Here is a 24,081-nt window from a genome sequence, read left to right on the forward strand (position 1 = left end):
CAACAACTGTCAGGCCTCATTTAAATATTGAATATTAAAACACATTATGTGCTGCTGTCATCTGGTGGTGTGGAAAAGTGTGGGCTAATCCAGGCTTTGTTCATTTTTAAGAGAATGAGCCTGTCAGCATTCTCAGTTGACAGGCGAAAGTGCCTGTCTGTTATGAACCCCCCCGGAAGCACGAAAAACAATTTAGACCAGATGCTAGTGGCATGGGAGCACAACACCTCCAAGGTAATGATGGACAGTATATGCCAGGTGTCCAGCTTTGAGACCCAATAGTTGAAAGTTGCAGAGGAAGTAAGGAGTACTCTGGTTTCGTTGGCCAGGTATTGTTTGACCATGTTTAAAAACTTTTCCCTCCTTGTCAAAAATACCCTGTCATCAGGCCCTGGATGCCGGGCTGGTGTCATGAAATTATACCATACCTTTGACAATGTACCCCTGCCTCTGCTGTGTGTCTCCCTCGCCTCTTCTCCTTGATTGGGCAAGGAAGCTTGACCCTGCCATTAGCATTGTCTGATGGGTATTTTTTCAACTAATTTTCCACAATGCCATTCTGGTATATCAATATTTTATGACCTCTTCACCTCAGGAAGAAGAGATGCAAAATTCTCCTTGTAGCTTGGGTCTAGCAGGGTTAACAAGCAGTATTCTTTTTTGGCCAAGATGAATGCAATGCAAGGGTCACAGGAAAGGCAGGAGTTCATAAAGTTGGCCATATGAGCCAAGCTCCATACAGCCTCTTCTCTGTCCACACTTTCCTGTCTCCACCATGATGGCAACTCTCCTTCTCCTCCTCGTCCTTCTCTTCCTCCTCATTCCAATCCTCAGCCCATCCATGTAGTAGTGAAAGTACAAAGGTTGTGTGGTTACTAGCCTCTGTTGTGCTAGACATCAGCTCCTGTTCCTCCTCTTCAGCATCCACCTCCTCATTGATACCTAATCCATGCTGATGGGATGAGGCTGGGCAGGCTACAATATCACTGGCCTATAATTTCCAAGTTCAGTTTTTGTCCCCTTTTTGAATATTGGCACCACATTTGCTATACGCCAGTCCTGTGGTGCAGACCCTGTTATTATGGAATCTTTAAAGATTAAAAATAATGGTCTATCTATGACTGTGCTTAATTCCTGTAGTACTCGGGGGTGTATCCCATCCGGGCCCGGGGGTTTGTCAGTTTTAGTGATTTTTAGATGCCGCCGTACTTCCTGCTGGGTTAAGGTGAGATGCTTTGTGGCATTTGCGCAGTAATGGCTTTCTTCTGGTGACTCGACCATGCAGCCCATTTTTCTTCAAGTGCCTTCTTATTGTGCACCTTGAAACAGCCACACCGCTAGAGTCCAGTATTTTAGTTGATGTTATTTGTGGGTTTTTATTTGCATCCCGAACAATTTTCCTGGAAGATGTGGACAAAATTTTTGTTGGTCTACCCGACCGTAGTTTTGTTTTTACAGAGCCCCTGATTTTCCATTTGTTAGTCACAGTTTGAATGTTGCTGAAAGACATTATCAATTCCTTGGATATCTTTTTGTATCCCTTTCCTGTTTTAAACAGTTCAACTACCTTTTCCCATAGATACGTTGACAATTCTTTTGCTTTCCCCATGACTCACAATCCAGAAAAGTCAGTGGCTGGATGAAAGATGCAAGAGTCTGTCTGGATCCCAGAAACTCACTGAGCTTTTATGCACACACACTGATTACAAGGTCACAGGGGAGGATGTTACATTTAGTAGCCATCTAAACCCATTTGTGTGAACTTCTGTGCGTGTTATCAGGCCAAAATCACCAGGGTATATGAACTTTTGATCAGGGTCATTTGGATGTTTTGGGTGGTCATTATTATTTAAAAAGAGAAAACACAGTAGTTTGGCAATAAATGGCTTCACCCAACCACTAACAATGAGTGGAGAAAAAGTTTTGCTGGTATGATTCATATTCTCATATTCTCTGAAAAAAAACCAAGAAAGCAAAAATTCTGCCGGGGTATGTAAACTTTTGAGCATAACTGTATTCCTGTGCAGTTATTGGTCCTGATCCTGTAAACATGTAGCAATCCAAAACTTGTCAGATAACCTCATACAAGGCTATGTTAATAAAGTATTGTGCCATCTGACAAGTTAAGGGTTGCTACATTTGTACATTCCAGAAGATCGACTCTCTACTCTCAAGATCATATCTCAGCACCTGTGCACTTGACTCAATCCCATCCCACTTCATCCCAACCTTCACCACAGTCTTCATCCCAACTCTAACCCATCTCTTCAACCTATCACTAACAACTGGTGTGTTCCCCTCAAACTTTAAACATGCCTCAATCACACCTATCCTCAAAAAGACCTCTCTTGACCCATCCTCTGTATCTAGCTATCGCCCTATATCACTTCTGCCCTATGCCTCAAAACTACTGGAACAACATGTCCATCTTGAACTGTCCGCCACCTCTCTTCTGGCTCCCTCTTCGACCACTTACAATCTAGCTTCTGGCTGCACCACTCCACTAAGGTCACCAATGACCTATTAACCGCCAAGGCCAAGCGACACTACTATGTCCTCCTCCTTTCGGACCTGTCCGCTGCCTTTGACATAGTGGACCATTCCCTATTATTACAGACCCTCTCATCTCTTGGCATCACAGACTTGGCCCTATCTTTGATTTTGTCATACCTAACAGACTGGACATTCAACGTTTCTCACTCACATACCACCTCCTCACTTCACCCCCTATCTGTCGGATTCCCGCAAAGTTCAGTACTAGGGCCCCTGCTCTTCTCCATTTACACCTTCGGATTGGGACAGCTCATAGAATCTCACAGCTTTCAGTATCACCTCTATGCCTCTATGCTGATGATACACAGATCAACATCTCTGGACCAGATATCACCTCCCTACTAACCAGAATCCCACAATGTCTGTCTGTTATTTCATCCTTCTTCTCCGCTAGATTTCTAAAACTTAATATGGACAAAACAGAATTCACTCTTTCCCCATCTCACTCGACCCCCCTCAATGGACCTCTCTATTAAAGTAAATGGCTGCCCAATCTCCCCAGTCCCACAAGCTCACTGCCTCGGGGTAATCCTTGACACTGATCTCTCCTTCAAACCACATATCCAAGCCCTTTCTGTCATGGTCTGACAGTTTTAAATTGGACAAAGTGAGTTTTTTTTACTTTGTCAAGTGCAATGTGTGACGTGATTGCCCCCGGTGGCCACTGGAATTATCACACGTGGTGTTTTTCATTCATAGTTGCCCGGTGGTGGGGAGTGGTATCGCACCTTACTGGTAGGTTTAATTGTAATTATAAATCAGGTGTGGGGCTCTATAAATGAGTCTCAGGGTATTCAATCATTGTTGGTGATAGTTGTTCATGTGCAACCAACCTTGGTGGTGGAAGGAGCTGGAGAGATTGCTCAGCTCAATCTGAGTTCTGATGTGGAAGGAGTCACCGAAGGGAGTTCTTTGCAGCGCTTACTGAACTTGGTGGCAGCTATTCAGGAGGAAGGCTGCAGTCGGTTGCTGGACTCTGTGCTGGAGCATTTGCACAGAGAGAGCTAAGTTTTCTATTTCCCCTGTTTGTGACTTTCCTTATGTGTGATCTAGTGCAGTGGTGGGATTAGTTTCCGCACCGGCCAATGCCCTAGCGAGGGACTAGGTTCAGGGCGAGTCAGGGCATAAGGTTCGCGTGCGGCGACAGGTGCGGAGCCTGTTTAGGGAACGTAAGGAGTGCAGGGACGCTTCCTCAGGGGAGCTTAGGAGGTCTCCACTTCCCTATTTCCTATTACAGGGCCCACCACTGTAATTGTTCCTGTGTTTCCCCTTATTATTTAAATTCGCCAGCTGGAGGCGGGGTATCCAGTTTTACGTGTACTTTTTAAATTCGCCAGCTGGAGGCGGTGTATCCGGCTGCACGTTCCGGTATTATTTAAATTCGCCCCGCTGGAGGCGCTGTATCCAGGGTCACGTGTGTCATAAATTCACCCTGCTGGAGGCGCTGTGTCCTGTCACACGTTGATCATTACACTTTCCACTTCCTGCCGACTTCAACTCAAAACTATTTCACGTATCTGTACATTCCTCAACCAAGAATCTGCAAAAACCTTAGTTCCTGTCCTCATCATCTCCCGCCTTGACTACTGCAACCTCCTGCTCTGTGGCCTCCCCTCCAACACTCTCACACCCCTCCAAACTATTCTAAACTCTGCTGCCCGACTAATCCTCCTGTCCCCCCGCTATTTGCCGGAGTCTCCACTCTGTCAGTCCCTGCACTAGCTCTCCATTACCCAAAGACTCCAGTTCAAAACCCTAACCATGGCATACAAAGCCATCCACAACCTTTGCCCTTCATAAATCTGTGACCTCGTCTCCCAGTACTTACCTGCATGCAACCTCGGATCCTCACAAGATCTCCTTCTCTACTCCCCTCTAATCTCCTCCTCCCACAATGGCATACAAGACTTCTCTCGCGCATCCCCTCTACTCTGGAACTCTCTACCACAACATATCAGACTCTCACCTACCATGGAAACCTTCAAAAAGAACCTGAAGACCTACCTCTTCCGACAAGCCTACAACCTGCAGTAACCACTGATCAATCAAGCAACTGCACAACCAGCTTTACCCTCGCCTACTGTATCCTTACCCATACCTTGTAGATTGTGAGCCCTCGCGGGCAGGGTCCGCTCTCCTCCTGTACCAGTTGCAATTTGCATTGTTTAAGATTACTGTACTCATTTTTATTTTGTACACCCCTCCTCACATGCAAAGCTCCATGGAATAAATGGCACCATAATAATTAATAATAATAAGTTGTATTGATGTTGTGAGCATTAAAGGTTTTGCCAATCTATGTGACTGCAGGCATCTGAGTCCTCACAGTGTGCTTCACAATTCTTCAATGCTGGTGCCACAAGAAAAAGGTGATGTGACGATATGACCACAAGTATGAAATTACCATACATGTGGTTATATGATGACTAGATGTGTGTAACCTAGCTCAATTCATTTGTATTGAGTGAGGCTCCGCACATCTAGTTGGAATAAAGCAATAGCGATGCACATCGCATACTTTCAGTCACATGATCACCTGCTCTCGCTGTCAGCCCTGGTGAATTGTGACAGCATGCAGTGCACACACTGTGAGGATTCAGAAGTCTGTAATCTCATAAAGAGACTGTAGATTTTCATCAAAAACCTTGACAACCCTTTTAAGTAAAAAAAACAAAACACTGTAGCATTCCCAATCCTAACAATATGTAATATACTCATGGTCAGGATTCAGCTCTGCTTTAGTTCATATACTCTGTTCATACATGACAACTACTTTCTCTTCCTTCGTCTCTCAATGAAGCAGGTACTGTAGTATTTCACTAAACATTGAGAAAGTTAGGAAGAGCAGCAAGTCTGCACACGACTGTAAGTATGCAAATCGCATTTGAGAAGGTGCTGTACATCATGGCTACTCAAACCACTTAGACTGTGCATACAAGGAGCAAGAAAATGAATTTTCCCCTGGGTGCTGGAACACCTAGATCTGCATCTGTGTACCATTTAAAGTGAACATGTAAGTCAATTTATGCTGTCCAAACCACGGGCAGCATGAATAAACCATGCAGCCACGTATGTTTTTCACTGAATCACTTCAGCATTTCAGGGAAAACATAGTTTAAAGCAGAGAAGTGTAGTGAGAGATGAGACTAGTCCAGTGCTGCCCCCTGCCTTCCTCTCCATGCCCTGCTCCAGGTGATTGAGACATCTCTCCCAGTCTCTGATTATTACTGGCTGTGGTTTGAGCAGCATAAATCAAGTGATAGGTTCCCTCTAAAACATTACTGTATGTCTATACTGTTGTTTAGATTAGCTACAGACTACCAGGGACTGCTACGTGGCATACATATTTTGCTTTACATTTATACAGTTTTACTGCAATGTGCAGTCAGCTGCATTTTTTATTACTGTTGGGGTTGCAGGATCTTAATATATCCCATCCTGGTTTACATACAGTTCTGTGCAAAAGTTTTGGCATGTGTGGAAAATATGCTGCATAGTAAGGCTATGTTCACATGTCTAGTAGTAGTCATCTGTTACAATGGATCCGTAAACAAAAAAAGCTTTTGTAGACAATTTTTTTGTTCGTTTTTAGAAAACTGATTTAATCTGAATCTGTTTTTTTTAACATTTAAGTCTATGGAAACAGGTTAAATAGCCATCCATTTTTCATTTATTTGAAACGGATCCATTTTTTGTTTACTGGATCAGTTTCAAATGGAGGAAAAACGGATGGCTATTCAACGGATCCGTTTTCAATATACTTTAATGTTAAAGAAAACTAATCCAACTGAAATCAGTTTTTCAGTTGAGTCAGCATAATATTCTGTTCTAACGGATGACTGCTGGACATGTGAACATAGCCTAAAGCCCCCGTCTCACATAGCGAGATCGCTGAAGCATCACCGATTTTGTGACGCAACAGCGATCTCGCCAGCAATCTCGTTTTGTGTGACATTCAGCAGCGACCACCCCCCCCACTGGATATCGCTGATCGTGCTCTAATGTCCTGGGCCATTTTTTCATGGTTGCGTCCCGCTGGCCAGCATGCATCGCTGTGTTTGACGTCAACGAGCGACCTCGTTGGCAACGCAGAACTCGGGGACACAGGTGGGAATCGTCAGAAGAGATGCTGTGTGATAAGGTACCAACGACTGCCGAGGTCGTTATATGGATCGCCGGATCGCTGCTGAGTCACTGAAGAGATCTGCCTATTTGGCAGCTTACTAGCGACCATTTAGCGACGCACTAGCGATCCTTACCAGGTCGTATCGTTGTCGGGATCGCTGGTGCATCGCTAAGTGAAACGGGACCCTATGAATATTTTCAAAAGTAGAAGTGTTAATAGTTTATTTTTGCAATTAACAAGATGCTAAAGAAATGAACTAGAAATAAATCTAAATTAAATCAATATTTGGTGAGACCAGAGTTTGATTTTAAAACAAGATTAATGCATTAATTTTTCAAGGTAAACGTGCACACAGTTTTGAAGGAACTCAACAGGAAGGTTGTGGAGAACTAACCACAGATCTTCTGTGGATGTCTCTTCATGTAATCCCTTATGGACTTGATGTTGAGGTGAGGGCACTGTGGAAGTCATAATAATCCATCCACAATTGTATCCTATCCAGTCTATCAAGTAGAAAAGATTCCCACAGACTTTCTTACAGTCCAGAATTTGGTTAATCTTAGGATCACTAGTGGAAGCTGGAACTGACATCATAGCAGAAGACAATTTTATTGAGGACCAGATGAGGAACTAAGGAGATATGAGAAGCATTGGAATCTTCAAATAGAAATAGACTGATGAACATAAACTCTAGCTTCTTTCAGCAAGTCTTGAAATTAATGTTTTGCTAGAAAGCCAAATCTTTTCACCAGGGAAGCAAATCCAGCCAATTATCTTGATTGGATTTAAAGAAAATCCAAAGGCTTTGCTCCATAGGTGGCTTAATCCTTTGAGTTTGCTCATTACTTTGGAGATGATAGGCAGAAAGAGAAGTCTAAAGAAATTTGATATTGTGGTAAAGTATCTTATAGAACTTGGAAACAAATTGCACCTACAACATTTCTTTGGAGAACACTTGTGACAGCAATCTAGCAGATGGAAGTCCTGGTAACAGAACAAAATATAATATTTTAGAAAAATGTTTCACCACAACCCACGATGAGGTGTAACAAAATCCATGGACTTCCTTGTGAGACAGGTAAAGGATGTAAAGGAACATGAAGTGTTTGACAAGAAGATTTGAACTATGCACACTGTAGCCAGGATGCCACAAACGCTTTAACATCTTGTTTCTGTTTAGACCACAGATATAATGGAAAAGGATTTCTACAGCTCTTTTTACTGCTGGGTAACTGGAAAGAAGTGAATAGGCCTAAGTTAAAATCTTCTTGTACAGTAAAGTGCTTTAAAAGAGAGTGAACATCTTTTTAAGAGGATAATTACTATAATGAGATATAAAAGAAATAAGCTCAGGTTCAATTACGTGAGATGGTCATTAAATGGTTCAAGGGACCTGAAGGTAGCATCACTCCTGTGTTTTTTCTTTTCCTGTAGGTAGACAAGAATGAAATCAAACCATAAGAAAAAATGTGACCATCAAGCTTAACAAGAATTCAGCTTATGGTCTGGCTGAAGATATTCAAGATTTTTCTGGGACAATTTCTAGATTCAGAATAATTTCTTGAAAGAACTGCTCCTACACAAATGGCAGTTATTGAACTGCTACTGATAGCTTACAAAGACAAAAAATATTTTAAGGGATTTAAGACCAATGGATTGTGGCCAATAAAGAATAGATAAAGTTTTTTTAAGATCCATAAACACAACTCTACAAAAGATAATGTATTGTAAAAAGATGATTTTTGTCACAGTCTTTTCAAAATAGAGCAAACAGCCTACAGTCTGGATTACTTAGTCCTCACACTCATCCTCCTTTCTCCCATCATGTTGAGTCCCAGTAGACTAGCAATCCCACACTAAGACACTCTGAGTAGCTCTTTACAACAACATTTCTTGATTGTTGCCTTTCAACCAGCACGCTCCAAGAAGGACAGGAGGACTTGCTGTTTAGTGATGCACAAAACTTAGAGCAGCAATGGCCACAATAAGATGACTGTGGGGAACTGCAAATTTTGGCTAAGGAGGAAGACGATGATAAGATACAGTTGCTGCTAAGTCTTTTTGTTAAGTCACCAGGTCAGGAGCACCAGGGTGTGGGGATGGAAGGTGAGGTTGTGGAAGACTATGTCACCGACCGAACCTTTGAAGCTGGCATGCAGAGCGAGGCCAGCAGCGCTGAGGGGGAGAGCTTGACAGCACTGAAAAAGACAGGAAGAGGCAGTGGGATGAACAGATGAGAAGGTGAGCAACTGTTCTGCAGAGCACCAACGATGCTGAATTTCTCCGTCAAAGAGTTAAGTGTTCCCCAGTCTGGGAATTTTTTAAAGAGAGTTCTGAGCCAAATCAATGGCCATTTGCAACGTGTGCCATGCCAAGATCAACAGGGGCCTGACCACTAAGAACCTAGCCACAATCAGCATGATTAGGCACATGTCCTCATGTCATCAAAGCACCCGACTCATTGGACCAACACCTTAGTCCATGATTGGTGTCATCGGGTGACACCACTGCCTCTATCCCTGTGTTAGGTGCTTCCCAATCTCCTGTCCAAAACACTGATGCAGATGCCTTCTGCCCTGCATCTATCCTTGCACATTATGACTTACCATCATCAGGCAGTTCCAAATCCTTGTCCCAGCACAGCGTTCAGTTGTCCCTACCCCAGGCCTTGGAACAAAAGAGAAAGTTTGCAGCCAACCACCCACAAGGCCAGAGGCTAAATGGACATATTTTCAGGCTGTTTGCCGTGGAAATCTTCCTTTTTCGCATTATTGATGTGGTAATAGCAGGTAAGCAGGATGCAGTGACGCGACGCGAGACAGAAATGACTTTAAACGTTAACTTTTATAGATAAATGCCGTTAGGGCTATTGTTACGCAACCAACAGAATAACAGTAGTTGTCCTCCCAGGGAGTCAATACACATAAACAAGGATTGGGAGAACACGACTAATCCGGCAACGACCTGTCACTATATGGCCGCGGAATGGCTGACTACGGGTCCTTATTCATTATGTATCACTTATCCGTCCTGACGTCCCTTGGCGTTCTGTTCCACGGTGTGTCTGCGTCGCAGCCACTGGGCCCAGCCGCTGAAGATCTGGCGTAGTCTTCGGGCGTTCCGATGCCCAGGAGGAGTAGGGGCACAACAGGCCCGCGGAGAGTTCTTTGACGGGATGTCCCCCAGCGGAGGCAGCGGGATACTGCCTGGGAGTGGGAAAGGGGAGGTTGCAACTCCCTGACAGGGACTGGCAGCGGCGGTGATAAGTGGCGGTTGTTAGACCACAGGTGCAGTCTGAGGCCACACTGGAGGATCCGCAGCAGGCACAGGCCCAGTTTCTACCGTGGACTGTAGCGGGGTGGTGGCAGCTGCAGGCGGTAAAGAAGGAGTCACCGCCGTGGTCAGGAGTGAAGCAGCGGTGGCTGCGGGCAGCAGCGAGGAGGCCGCAGCCGCGAGCTGGAGTGAGGCGGCGTTGGCCACGAATGGCTGCGAGTAGGCCGCAGCCGAGAGCTGGAGTGAGGCAGCAGTCTTCTTTTGTCGGTAAGCTCGACGCCATCGACCTGTGGTCCACCGAGAGTCTCCTTCCTCTTGCTGTCCTCCTCTCTGGAAGCTGCTCATGGCTCTCACTCTCTGGCCCTCCCCAAGTCTCCACCTCATTCTTCCTCGTTCTACTGACTTACACAGTCTGTCCCTCTCCGCCCCTTTTCTCTGGACTCCTCCCCCAACTGCCCTGTCAGTCTCAGCAGTCCATCCCCTAGCTCTGCTACCTGGAAACAGATACCCCAGGAATCTGAAAGACGGTCCCCTCTGTTCTGGCCCGGGTACTCGGCGGAGGCCTCTCCTCCTACACTGACACAGGATTTCCACTGACTAATGTCGGCAGATGTCCCATGGTACTCGGTCCCCAGCCGACACTTTTTCTACTGGTGTGGCATCCCCTCCTTGTACCAGCACGTGTCCAGGGACGCTATATTTCTTTTACGGCACACTGGGTGAGCATTGTGGAAGCTGGGGCTGTGTCATACCCTGGCATGGCACAAGTGCTCCCGACACAGAGGATTGCTGGCCCTACTTCGATCAGAGTTTCCTCAACCTCCTACAGCAGTTCCTGCAGCCCCTGCTGGTCCTCCTCATCCTCCATCTCTGATGGGCTACCTCAGAGCAAGTCATCCACATCAGCCGGAAGCTGGAAGCTTTGTAGCACTGACTTAGCGAAGCGGCAACAGGCTAATTTGAAGCTAATTTGTCTAAGAGACAAAACACACACCACAGCATCATTATTTAAAGGAATAACAGACCAAACAGATCTGTGGTTTTTGAGGCTAAATCTCTAACCAGGCATAGTGGTGTGTGATGATGGGCATAACCTTGTGGCAGCTGTTAAGCTTTATTCTGCGAGCTATAACTTTTATATTTTTTCACTGATGATGCTGTGTGGCAGCTTGTTTTTTGCGGGACAAGATGACGTTTTCAGCGGTACCATGGTTATTTATATCCGTCTTTTTGATTGCGTGTTATTGCACTTTTTATTTAGCAGTATGATGATAAAGCTTTATTTTTTGCTTTGTTTTTTATTTTTTAAGGGGTTCAATAAAGGGGTTAACTAGTGGGACAGTTTTATAGGGCGGGTCGTTACGGACGCGGCGATACTAAATATGTGTACTTTTATTGTTTTTTTATTTTCTAAAAATGAATTTATTAGGGAATATTTTTTTTTAATTTATTTAGCGATTTTTTATAAATTATTTCTCCACTTTTTTTTAAACCTCATTACATTGTCCCAGGGGGACATCACTGTCATGTGACAGATGGCTGATCTGTCACATCACAGATAGCTGTGACAGATCAGCGATCTGTCACAGGCAGTGCTGGAGGCTTCCTCATGCCGATCGCTTTACAGGCATGAGGAAACTGGCTCCCTGCTGGCCCCCGAAGGTCCCCGCCGCCATATTGGATCCAGGGACCTGCAGGGAAGGAGGCCCTCACAACAGCACTGCACATTGCGCTGCTGCGGGGGTCTCAGGGAAGCACAGAGGGAGCCCCCTCCCTCCCGATGCTTCCCTAAACCCCTGGTAGGCCGGCGTCACACTAGAGAGGAATACGGACGAGTGAGAGGCGATAAAAAAGCGCATTGCCCACGGACCAATGATTCTCTATGCGGTAGCTCCCATCAGCCGTATTTTTCTCGCGTATTTTCTACGGTCCGTGCCAATCGCAGCATACTATAAAAAGGGGATATATGCCACTGTGAGATATAACCATACATTCAGACAACCAAAACATGCAGACAGCTAAGGAATCTAAAGATTCAGAGATCCAGAGACACTTTACAAAACTACAGTCAGGAGCACTCTACAGCACAGCAGCCAAAACATCATGGCTCCATCACGAGGGACACAGACTTGACATTCTACAGGATGTCAGCTCAGGGGACCACGGCCATGGCTGAAAGAATACAGATCTACTCCATTGACAATGACTGAACGATGGATACATTTGGGGTAGTTGGGATTTGGACCCACCGGTCACCTGAGCCCCATGGATACTTTTGGGAAAGCCATGAATGGGACCCTCTGGTAACCTGGCTCCATGGAGATGTTATGAGAAGCCAGGTTGTGATCCTCCAGTAACCTGGCCTTGTACCTCAATGGACTGTCATCTTCCTAAGCTTGTCGCTGCCTACTCTCTGTGCATGCCACAGGTGGGGTGGTTGGCCCTAAAGTCACAGCTGCTCTTATGAGACTGTAATTTTTGTACCATCTTGGGTATTTTGCTGGGACTGTTTTTTATGTTATTTGCCTCTTTTTTGGTTCAATAAAGTATTGTCACACTGTTTTACCCTCACCCTGTGTTGTCTGAGTAGTATTACACCATCAGTAAATGGAGAGCGGGCGCTCGGTGGGATGATCTCTGGTCCATGTGGTTTTGGCAAGCTGACTAGGGCACCCACTGACCCCCCGTGTCTTCACAATTAGGTACAGTGATAATCTGTGGACTCACTCTGTAACTCTGTGCAGAAATTTTACAGTTCCCATCTCCCTAGCTTGAAATGTATGATGATGGACAGCAGTATAGGTCAGTAGATGCAAAGAATTGAAAAACTATTATACTATGGTATTTATGTTAAGGCTCCACTACACATTAAAGTTAGCCAAACCTACAGCAGGTCCTCCTGACTGTCCCTAAACACATGATTTTAAATTTAAAAGCCAATTATTTTGCTCTACCTGGAGAGTTTAGCCAACAGCTACCTGGTGTGTATGGCTACCGTAAGAGGGTCACTGGTAAAATACTGAAGGGGAGATATGTCTCACTGTTACCTTCAGTGATATGAACACGGAAGCATGCTCCAGCCTGCTATGTGCTGAGAGGGGTTAATTGGCCATGACAGGTTTTTGTGAGCAGTTCAAGAGTTGGGTGGTACAGCAGTTTATTATATCTCCACCCTGGGATGTGGTCCAGGATATAAAGGTAGAGCCTCTAGACTCTCTCAAATGTTCTGTGTGCCTGAAGATAAGTAGACCTCCAGATCTATGCTCACATTAAACAGAGCTGAACCCTCTATCTGAGAGGGCATACCTTGCTGCTATATGGGCTCTATTAGATGGTGCTTTGCTTTTGTTTAGTTATGCCAGCAACACTGACTATGTTTACTTTATTTTGGACTGTGTGATGAGGTCACTGGTAAAGTACTGGAGGATAGATATGTATCACTGAGGATATTATCTTCAGTGAAATGAACCTGGGGAAAATGCTCCAGCACACTAACTGCTGAGAGGTGTTAATCAGCCATTTTAATGGCCTTTTTTTTGTGAACATCTGAAGAGTGGGTGGGAAGCTGTTCATGATATCTCCACCCCAAGGTGGGGTCTACAAGGTAAATAGTCAGCTTTCTGAATCAGAGTGGTATTTATGGTAAAGATAGCTGAAACTTGTGGTTTACTCTGAGCAGTCAGATCCCCAATCCCACATAAACTGTGCTATATGTTATCTTTTGTTTTCCTGTTATGTCAGAAAGGCCGTGTTTGCTTTGCTGAACTTTGCACTGGTTTATGCCGTACCTTTTAAATAAACGAGTAGAAGTCGAGAAACGTTCCTCTGTTTATCTCTGTGATGAAATCTACCACAACTGGTTTATGAAGCATATTTTCTTTTAATAAACCAGATGAAGATTTAAATGAAAAGTATTCCTCTGAATACCTCATTAAGCAGCTGAGTGAGCAGATCTACCACACTAGCATAACCCCTTTCTGCCATGGGATGCACTATCCCGTCCATGTGCCCTGGGACTTACTGCCCATGGACTGAATAGTATGTCATGGGCGATCAGCCGTGCTCACGGGGGGAGCACGGCTGATCGCGGCCGGGTGTCAGCAGAATCTCACAGCTAACATCCAGCACTAAGTGCCAGGAGAGGTCACGGACCGCTCCTGACACTTTGACTCCCGTAACATGATCAAACAAGATCGCAGCGTTCTGGAGCTGGCAGCCCCTCTGCATTTGGATCGGAGACCCCGCGGCATGACATGGGGTCCTGATCGCTGCCATGGAGACCCAACGTCGTCATGATGACATCCGGGTCTCCAGACCTGAGAGACTTCCTGTCATGCGCAGTGATGACCAGGAAGGCTCTCTGGTCAGGGTATTAGAAACTGCAGCGCTGACAGCTTCTATAGCATGCAGATCTGCATGCCATATAAGCGATCGATCAGCCTGCACAAAATGAGTGTCCCATAGTGGGACACAGTGTAAAAGTAAGAATTAAAATTTTTTTTTCAAATAATTGTAAAAATATTTAAAAAAATAAAAAAATAAATAGTCAATATTTATTCCATCAATAAATAAATATTTAAATAAAAAAATCCAAACAATAAAAGTACACATATTTAGTATCGCTGCGTCCGTAACGACCTGACCTATAAAACTGTCCCAATAGTTAACCCCTTTAGTGAACACCAAAAACAAGCTGCCATATAGCTCCATCACCGGAAAAATAGCAAAGTTATAGCTCTCTGAATAAAGCGCTGCAAAAATAATTATTTTTTATATAAAATAGTTTTTATTATATAAAAGCGCTAAAACATAAAAAATTACTTAATTGAGGTATCGCTGTCATCATACTGACCCGAAGAATAAAACTGCTTTATCAATTTTACCACACGCAGAACTGTAAAAACTCACCTCCCAAAAGAAATTCAGGAATTGCTGGTTTTTGCTCATTCTGCCTCCCACAAATCAGGATAAAAAGCGATCAAAAAAGATCATGAGCTTGAAAATGGTACCAATAAAAACGTCAACTCGTTCTGCAAAAAACAAGACCTCACATGACTCTATGGACAAAATATGGAAAAATTATAGCTCTCAAAATGTGGTGATGCAAAAATTATTTTTTGCAATAAAAAGCGTCTTTTAGTGTGTGACAGCTGTCAAACATAAAAACACGCTATAAAAACCTGCTATAAATAGTAAATCAAACCCCCTTTTATCACTCCCTTAGTTAGGGAAAAATAATAAAATAAGAAAATGTATTTATTTCCATTTTTCCATTAGGGTTAGGATTAGGGCTAAAGTTAGGGTTAGGGCTAAAGTTAAGGTTAGGGTTGGGGCTAAAGTTAGGGTTAGGGTTAGGGCTAAAGTTAGGGTTAGGGTTGAGGCTAAAGTTAGAGTTAGTGTTGGGGCTAAAGTTAGGGTTAGGGTTGGCAAAGGCTCTGGATGAGCTGAAACATTTTGTTGTTTGCTGTGATGTGGAATAAAGCAAATTAAATCAACACATGTGAGTGCCGTGATTTCCTCTTTTCTAGGTTTAGGGTTGGAGTTAAAATTAGGGTTAGGGGCTAAAGTTAGATTTACGGTTATGGTTGGGATTAGGGTTAGGGTTGGGATTAGGGTTAGGGTTGGGATTAGGGTTATGGGTGTGTTAAGGTTAGGCTCATCAGGGGTTCTCCAAGCGTGACATGGCATCTGATCTCACTTCCAGCCAATTTTACATTGAAAAGTCAAACGGCTCTCCTCTTCCAAGCTCTGCTATGAGTGGTTTATCCCCACATATGGGGTATCAGCATACTCAGGACAAATTGCACAACAACTTTTGGGGTCCAATTTCTTCTGTTACCATTGGAAAAATAAAAAAATTGGGGGCGAAATGATCATTTTTGTGAAAAATATGATTTTTTATTTTTACGTCTCTACATTATAAACTTCTGTGAAGCATATGGGGGTTCAAAGTGCTCACAACACATTTTGATAAGTTCCTTAAGGTGTCTAGTTTCCAAAATGGTGTCACTTGTGGGGGGTTTCCACTGTTTAGGCACATCAGGAGCTCTCCAAACGCAAAATGGCGTCCGATCTCCATTCCGGCTAATTTTGCATTGAAAAGTCCAAGCTCTGCAATGCGCCCAAACAGTGGTTTACTTGCATATATGGGGTATCAGCGTACTCAGGACAAATTGTGCAACCACTTTTGGAGTCCAATTTCTCCTGTTACCCTTGGTAAAGTAAAACAAATTCGATCTGAAGCAAATTTTTGTGAAAAAAAGTTAAATGTTCATTTCTTTAAAACATTCCAAAAATTCATGTGAAACACCTGAAGGGTTAATAAACTTCTTGAATCTGACTTTGAGCACCTTAAGGGGTGCAGGTTTTAGAATGGTATCACTTTTGCCTATTTTCTATCATATAGACCCCTCAAAGTGACTTCAAATGTGATGTGGTCCCTAAAAAAATTGGTTTTGTAAAAATGAGAAATCGCTGGTCAACTTTCAACCCTCATACTTCCTAACAAAAAAAAAATGTTGGTTCCAAAATGTTGCTGATGTAAAGTAGACATGTGGGAAATGTTACTTATTAAGTATTTTGTGTGACATATCTCTGTGATTTAAGGGCATGAAAATTTAAAGTTGGAAAATTGCGAAATTTTCCAAATTTTTGCCAAATTTCCATTTTTTCACAAATAAAAGCAAGTCATATCAAAGAAATTTAACCACTATCATGAAGTACAATATGTTACGGGAAAACAAAGTCAGAACCACCGGGATCCATGGAAGCGTTCCAGAGTTATTACCTCATAAAGGGACAGTGGTCAGAATTGTCAAAATTGGCCCGGTCATGAACGTGCAAACCACCCTTGGGGGTACAGTGGTTAAGACAATTTTAAGGCTAAAATTACATAGATAACCAAAGAAGGTTGTATAACTCAAAAACATGACTCCCCATAAATTAGGGTCGCTCAGTTGCAGAAGCAATATTGCAGTGTTGACATTGTTTTTCATATCTTTAAGAAGAAATGGTTTTGATTTATTTGAGATTGCATTGAGCTCCTGCTCTGCTCATATCCATGTGTGGGACTCAGTGTCTGATATAGAATATTTAACTTTGGCTGATCCAGGTCAAATGGTTCATGGAGGTAACTTTTGGAATTATGGATATTCAGTTGAGAGTCTAAATTATGGCCATACAATTGGACTTGGCTACAGTTGATTCTGTGGTTAATGTTTGCTGTATACTACACAACTATATTTAATATTTTAGTTGTGAGGTAGATGTGGACACAGCATTGAAGATGGTATGATCACAGCAATTATTTGGAGCCTTGATTGGCCAACCAATTTGGGGGTCCATATGTGAGAACAGTTTGCTGATCATTTGCTGACTTCTGAAGATTCTGTGTCTTGGAAATACTCCTGTGTTACTGGTGAGGAACCTTTCACAGGATTGAGGACATTACTACATTACAGGGGATATTATTACAGGCTGTGGGGCATTATTACAGGACAAAGGACATTGTTACTGGCTTGGGGGATATTGTTACAGAATTTGGAATATTATTACAAGATTGGGGACATTATTACAGAATAGAGGACAATTATTACAGGACGAGGGACATTATTGCAGGACGGGGCATTATTACAAGCTTTGGGATATTATTACAAGACAGGGCACACTATTACAGGATGTGGACATTATTGCAGCCTGAGGGACATTATTGAAAGGACAAGGGAGAATATTCCAAGCTTGGTGACATTATTACAGGACAAGGGACATTATTACAGCGTGAGGGACATTATTACAGGGTCAGGGACATCATTACAGGACAGGGAAGATTATTCCAGGGTGAAGGACATTATTTCAGGATTACAAAACAGGGGACATTATTACAGGCTTGAGGACATTATTACAGAACCAGGGACATTGTTACATTACAGAGGACATTATTACAGGATAAGGAACATTGTTACAGCGCAGGGTACAGAATTCGAGACATTATCACAGGATGAAGGCCAGAATTAATATATGGTGCTAAATGTAAAACTATATTATTGAATGGTGCCAACTGAGGGTAAAAAAAGGACAACATTTTTTAAAAAAAAAAGTAAAATAATGAAAAACCCATATGACAAACGTCGTTAAAAAGAATAGAAAACATGACGGAAAAAAGATGATGACCAAAAAGTCATAATAGTCAAAAATAATGGTATCACTGAAAACTTAATCTTCTCCAGCAAAAAACGTGGCCCTTCATATTCAAATTTTTTCTATGTGTGGCCCATTTACCTAGCTAAGTTTGAGCCCCCTACTCCAATATCTTAATATTAGATGCATATACACGCCACCTTAATACAGTGGCCAGTTGCAGGTGCTTACTTTTGGTACATGGTTCTATTTGGATTTTTGGGTCACATGCTATTTTGTAAAGGGAATCCAGAACTTGGATCTGAAGTTTTGTCTTTTTTTCTATTCTTTCATTATTTCTTTGTTCACTATACTGTTTTAAGTCTGAATAAGGTATTGTTGACCAAAACATCACTAATTTCATTTTTGATTTGCAATTCTCATTAAAACGAAAGATTTCGTGCAAAATAAAGAAAGCCGAATTCTGTTTATTGCTTAACGCCTTAATGACCGCTGATACGTCTTTTAACGGCGGTAGTTAAGGGTACTTAAACCACAATGCTGTTAATTAACAGCACTGTGGAAAACGTGTATAGCGCCCCCCAGAGTAGGATTTTCTACGGGGTCTTGACCCCGCTTTTGCGATTGCTGTTATTAACCGTATAATAGTGACCGCAAAAAAAAGTCTGATGTGCCATTTAATTTCTCTCTCCTCTGATGTGATCGCTCATCAGAGGAGAGAGAAACAGGGTCCCCGATCCCCCTGGTACCTCCTGGTGGTCCTCGGCCTGCGTGCTTCCCCTCCATGAGCGTGGCCATCTTCCTCTGGGAAGAAAATGGCGGGCGCATGCGCAGTGCGCAGTGTACCCGCCGAGATCTGCCGGCCAGCACCCGGCAACAATAGGAAGATTTTTCCTATTGGCTCATTTTGGTCACTGTGATAGAACCTATCACAGTGTTCAAAATAAAAAAATAGTAAATAAACTCCCCTTTATCACCCCCATAGGTAGGGAAAAATAATGAAATAAAGAAAATATATTTATTTTCATTTTTCCGTTAGGGATAGGGTTAAGGTTAGAATTAGGGTTACGGTTGGAATTGGGGTTAGGATTAGGGTTAGAGATTAGGATTAGGGTTGGGATTAGGGTTAGGATTGGGATTAGGGTTAGGATTAGGGTTAGGGTTGTTGTGGTTAGGTTTGTGGTTAGGGCTATGTTTAGGGTTAGGGTTGTGGCTAGGGTTGGGATTAGGGTTGTGGTTAGGGTTATGGTTAGGGATGGGATTAGGGTTAGGAGTGAGTTGGGGTTAGGGTTGTGGTTAGGGTTATGATTAGGGTTGGGAAAAAGGTTAGGGGTGTGTTGAGGCTAGGGTTGTGGTTAGGGTTATGGTTAGGGTTGGGATTAGAGTTAGGGGTGTGTTGGGGTAAGGTTTGTGGTTATAGTTATGGTTAGGGTTGGGATAAGGGTTAGGGGTGTGTTGGGATTAGGGTTGTGGTTAGGGTTATGATTAGGGTTGGGAAAAGGGTTAGGGGTGTGTTGAGGCTAGGGTTGTGGTTAGGGTTATGGTTAGGGTTGGGATTAGGGTCAGGGGTGTGTTGGGGTTAGGTTTGTGGTTATAGTTATGGTTAGGGTTGGGATTAGGGTTAGGGGTGTGTTGGGATTAGGGTTGAAGTTAGAATTGAGGGGTTTCTACTATTTAGGCACATCAGGGGCTCTGCAAACGCAACATGATGCCCGCAGACCATTCCATCAAAGTCCACATTCCAAAACGGTGCTCCTTCCCTTCTGAGCTCTTTCATGTGCCCAAACAGTGGTTCCTGTTGTGAACACTTGTGACCTGACTTCTGAGTTTGGGCTCCCTCTGGTGGTTGCTGCGAATAATGGAGCTGGTCGGGTTGACAAGTCAATCACTTGAAGAGGATGAGTGGAGATCAGGTGTTACAGACTGGGAAAATTTAAGTCAGCAAGCTTCCTTCAGTTGCTGCTGGTGATTTGGTTTTCTTCCTGTGCATTTTGAAGTCCGCTTGCCCCCTGCTTGGTCCTGCATCATTCAGATAAGTGATTTGTTTGCTGGAATCTTTTTGCATTCGATCCAGTTTTTGCCTTTCTCTGCTTTCTGCTTTGCTGTGTGGGTTCAGCATTGTTCCCTGCTGGGACCAGTGTTGGACCCCGTTCCATATGTCACAGCTTATGTCAGTCTGTTCAGTATTGCTAGTCCCCTGTTATATCAGTATCTTTTGTTTTGCTTCCAGTTCACACCAGAATGCTGATCTATTGGGGGAGAGGTCGTGTGGACTCAGTATTTTTGCATATCAGACGTGCTAGTTTTTTCTTAGGGTTTTTTGCGTGATTGCAGATAGTATCTTTCCTGTCCTGTTCTATCTAGACAGTTTGGGCCCCATCATTTGCTTACTCTATTTTCTGCCTGTGTTTGTGCCTCATCTTGTCTCGCCGGCAATATATGTTTGGGGGCTATCTATTCCTTTGGGGTTCTACTCCGGGGCAGTTTAGCTTTGCCTTTTCTTACTTTAGGCTTAGTTAACTCTTTGGCTGTGCCGAGGTGTCTAGGGCATCGTAGGTACGTCCCACGGCTAATTATAGTTGTGTTGTTAGTTTAGGGGTCTGCAATCCGCTTAGTTACCAACCTTTCTGGTTTTCTGGTTGCCTAGCTTATTCCCCGGCTATCCTCCTCGGTGACCTAATCATAACAGGTTCCCCCCACATATGGGGTATCAGGGTACTCAGGACAAATTTCCCCAAAACTTTTTGGGGTCCAATTTCTCCTGTTACCCTTATGAAAATAAAAAATAGCGGGCTAAAAAAATCATTTTTGAGGAAACAAAATGATTTTTTATTTTCACGGCTCTGCGTTATAAAATTATGTGAAGAACTCGGGGGTTCAAAGTGCTCACTACACATCTAGATAAGCTCCTTGTGGGTTATAGTTTCAAAAATGGGGTCACTTGTGGGGGATTCTCCTGTTTAGGCACATCAAAGGCTCTGCAAATGCAACATGATGCCCGCAGAACATTCCATCAAAGTATGCATTCCAAATGGCGCTCCTTCCCTTCCGAGCTCTCCCGTGCACCCAAACAGTGGTTATCCCCCACATATGAGGTATCAGCCTACTCAGGACAAATTGCACAACAACTTTTGTGGTCCAATTTCTCCTGTTACCATTGTGAAAATAAAAAATAACGGGCTAACAAAAATAATTTTTGAGGAAAAAAATGATTTTTTATTTTCACGGCTCTGTGTTATAAACTTCTGTGAAGCACTTGGGGGTCAAAGTGCTCACCATACGTCTAGATAAGTTCCTTAGGTGGTCTAGTTTCACAAATTGTGTCACTTGTGGGGGTTTTCACTGTTTAGGCACATCAGGGGATCTCCAAACGCGACATAGCGTCCGATCTCAATTCCAGCCAATTCTACATAGAAAAAGTCAAACAGCGCTCCTCCCCTTACAAGCCCAAACAGTGGTTTACCCTCACATATGGGGTATCGGCATATTTAGGAGAAATTGACCATCAAATTTTGTGGTTAATTTTCTCTTTTTACACTTGTGAAAATAAAAAAATTGGTTCTGAAGTAAAATGTTTGTAAAATAAAGTTAAAAGTTAATTTTTTCCTTCCACATTGCTTCAGTTCCTGTGAACCAAGTAAAAGGTTAATAAACTTCTTGAATGTGGTGTTGAGCACCTTGAGGGGTGCAGTTTTTAGAACGATATCACTTTTGGGTATTTTCTGTCATATTGACCCCTCAAAGTGACTTCAAATGTGATGTGGTCCCTAAAAAAATGGTTTTGTAAATTCTGTTGTAAAAATGAGAAATCGCTGGTCAACTTTTAACACTTATAAGTTCCTAACAAAAAAAATTTGTTTCCAAAATTGTGCTGATGTAAAGTAGACATGTGGGAAATGTTATTTATTAAGTATTTTGTGTGACATATCTCTCTGATTTAAAGCCATAAAAATTAAAAGTTTGAAAATTGCAAAATTTTAAAGATTTTCATCATATTTCCATTTTTTTCATAAATAAACGCAAGTTATATCGAAGAAAGTTATGTCGCCGTGTGTTTTTTTTCACTGTTAATATAGAAGGTCACTTTTTTCTTTTGAACAATTGCTTTAATTGTCTCCTTTAAATAACATACACTCCATGACCATATTTCCCATTATTGTGGCATGTTTATTTCCTTTCTTGAACCTTTGTACACCAACTTAGCATTTTTATAGGTTTCCTTAAATAATGTTTCAGTTTGATGATGGAAGGTGAAGGTGGAGAATCGTTAATATTTAAAAAACAAAAACAAAAAAAGAAAATCAATACAAATAAGGTAATAGAAGTTTAAAGGGAATCTGTCACCCCTTTTTTGAGATATCATATAATGATATCATTCAATTTTGTGTCACATAAGGATTCTCTTAGTAATTTTGCTTCCCCCTGACCCCGTACCTTTTATTCATAATACATTTTTTATATCGGTTCAGATGTATGTAAACTGCCGCGGTCCGGTCCGATGGGCGGGGCTTATTCACCTGCTCCCCCCCTCCTTGTCTTGCTCTACACAAGAAGAAATGCGTAGAGCAAGACAGGGAGGGGGAGCAGGTGAATAAGCCCCGCCCAGCGGACCGGACAGCGGCAGTTTACATACATCTGAACCGATATAAAAAAGGTATTTATGCATGAAAGGTGTGGGGTCAGGGGGAAGCAAAAGTACTAAGGGAATCCTTAAGTGACACCATTCAAAAAACTGCACCCCTCAAGGTGCTCAAAACCACATTCAAGAAGTTTATTAACCCTTCAGGTGTTCACAGGAATTTTTTTAATGTTTAAAAAAAATGAACATTTAACTTTTTTTCACATAAAAATTACTTCAGGTCCAATTTTTTTTATTTTACCAAGGGTAACAGGAGATATTGGACTGCAAAAGTTATTCTGCAATTTATCCTGAGTACGGTGATCTCTAATATGTGGGGGTGGACCACTGTTACGGCGCATGGCAGAGCTCGAAAGGGAAGGAGCGCCGTTTGACTTTTTCAATGCAAAATTGGCTAGAATTGAGATCGGGCGCCATGTCACGTTTGGAGAGCCCCTGATGTGCCTAAACAGTGGAAACTCCCCACAAATTACCCCATTTTGGAAACTAGACCCCCCAAGGAACTTATCTAGATGTGTGGTGAGAACTTTAACCCCCCTAAGGACTTCACAGAAGTTTATAACATACAGCCATACAATTAAAAAATCATATTTTTTCCACAAAAATGATCTTTTCACCCCCAATTTTTATTTTCCCAAGGGAAACAGGACACCAAAAGCTATTGTGCAATTTGTCCTGAGTACGCTAATACCCCATATGTGGGGGTAAACTACTATTTGGATGCATGGCAGAGCTTGGAAGGGAAGCAGCGCCATTTGACTTTTTTGGCTGGAGTTGAGATCAGATGCCATGTTGCGTTTGGAGAGCCCCTGATGTGGCCAAACAGTGGAAACCCCCCAATTCTAACTCCAACTCTAACCTCAACACACCCCTTACCCTAATCTCAGCCCTAGACCTAACTCTTACACTAGCCCTATCCCTAGCCCTAGCCCTAACCCTAACCCTAATGGGAAAATGGAAATAAATACATTTTTTTTAATTTTATTATTTTTCCTTAATGAAGGGGGTGATAAAGGGGAGTTTAATGTACTATTTATAGCGGGTTTTTATGTTTGGCAGCTGTCATATGCTAAAAGACGCTTTTTAGGCCGGTTTCACATTTGCGTTTAGGGCCTGCACATGGCCTGCACACGGCCGCCGCTAAGCCCCGCCTCCTGCTGCGCCTCCGCTGCTATCCGCTATCTTTATCACTGGAGACGCAGGCCGCGCGCAGTATGCATTTGGCGGCGCATGCATCCTTTTGACGCTGCGCCGAGCGCACCAAATTACAACCTGTTGCGTTTGGCGCTGGTCGGCGCAACGTCAAAAGGACGCATGTGCCGCCAAACGCATACTGCGCACGGCCTGCGTCCCC

This window comes from Dendrobates tinctorius, unplaced genomic scaffold (assembly GCF_039654945.1).
Source record: "Dendrobates tinctorius isolate UK_male_01 unplaced genomic scaffold, ASM3965494v1 ptg000005l, whole genome shotgun sequence".
Classification (NCBI taxonomy): Eukaryota; Metazoa; Chordata; class Amphibia; order Anura; family Dendrobatidae; genus Dendrobates; species Dendrobates tinctorius.